At 64.2% G+C, this 1,211-nt stretch overlaps 1 pseudogene across 1 annotated transcript; it reads left to right on the top strand.

Annotated features, from left to right (window-relative positions):
- The first annotated feature begins 60 nt into the window (after positions 1-60).
- On the top strand, positions 61-1,011 carry LOC115895885 (annotated as a pseudogene). The gene is made up of 2 exons (XR_004055961.1): positions 61-292; positions 364-1,011. The product of XR_004055961.1 is annotated as a serine/threonine-protein kinase pim-3-like (transcript).
- The last annotated feature ends 200 nt before the right edge of the window (positions 1,012-1,211 follow it).

The following is a 1,211-nucleotide window of genomic DNA, read 5'->3' on the forward strand; positions in this document are numbered from 1 at the left end:
CTCTGCTTCCTGTGACTCAGGCCAAGGAGTTAACCAGCAGGTGCCTCGCTGTCCGTTGAGCGGCTCTGCCCCTGTGGTGGGCGTGCTAAGCCCCGTGTCCCCTTAGGCACCCGAGTGTACAGCCACCCGGAGTGGATCCGCTACCACCGCTACCGGGGCGCTCGGCCACCGTGTGGTCCCTGGGCGTGCTGCTCTATGACATCGTGTGTCTGCTCTATGACATCCCCTTCGAGCAGGACGAGGAGATCCTCCGCGGCCGCCTGCTCTTCCGGAGGAGGGTCTCCCCAGGTGCGTGGGGGCTCGAGGCGGGGTGGGGGCCTCGCCCTGCCCAGACCCTCCCTGACCTCTCTGCTCGGCACAGAGTGCCTAGCAGCTGATCCAGTGGTGCCTGTCTCTGCAGGCCCTCAGAGCAGCCATCGCTGGACCAGATTGCGGCCCATCCCTGGATGTTGGGGGTTGACGGGGTCGCCCCGGATAGCTGTGACCTGCGGCTGTGCACCCTCGACCCTGATGACGCGGCCAGCACCACGTCCAGCAGCGAGAGCTTGTGAGGAGCTACACCTGACTGGGAGCTAGGGGACCACCTGCCTTGGCCAAACCTGGGACGCCCCCAGACCCTGACTTTCTCTTGCGTGGGCCGTCTCCTCCTGCGGAAGCAGTGATCTCTGACCCCTGGTGACCTTCGCTTTGAGTGCCTTTTGAACGCTGGTCCTGCGGGACTTGGTTTTCTCAAGCTCTGTCTGTCCAAAGACGCTTCGGTCGAGGTCCCGCCTGCCCTGGGTGGATACTTGAACCCCAGACGCCCCTCTGTGCTGCTCTGTCCGGAGGCGGCCTTCCATCTGCCTGCCGACCCGGAGCTCTTTCCGCCGGCGCAGGGTCCCCAGCCCACCTCCTGCCCTAAGTCCTGCGGTGTGCGTCTGGGCGCATCCTGCACACACAATGCGAGTCCGGGCCTCTGGGCCCGCCCGCCCACGCGAGCCGTACCTGCCGCCAACTCTGTTATTTATGGTGTGACCCCGTGGAGGTGCCCTGGGTCCACTGGGGCTATTTATTGTTTAATTTATTTGTTGAGGTTACTTCCTCTGAGCAGCCTGCCTCTCCCAGGCCCCAGGGGACAGTGGGGAGGCAGGGGAGGGGGTAGCTGTGGTCCAGGGAACCCAGGCCCTGATTCCTGTGTCCTGGCTCCGCCTGTCAGAAGATGAACTTGTACA

Source organism: Rhinopithecus roxellana, unplaced genomic scaffold, assembly GCF_007565055.1.
Source record: "Rhinopithecus roxellana isolate Shanxi Qingling unplaced genomic scaffold, ASM756505v1 contig3516, whole genome shotgun sequence".
NCBI lineage: Eukaryota > Metazoa > Chordata > Mammalia > Primates > Cercopithecidae > Rhinopithecus > Rhinopithecus roxellana.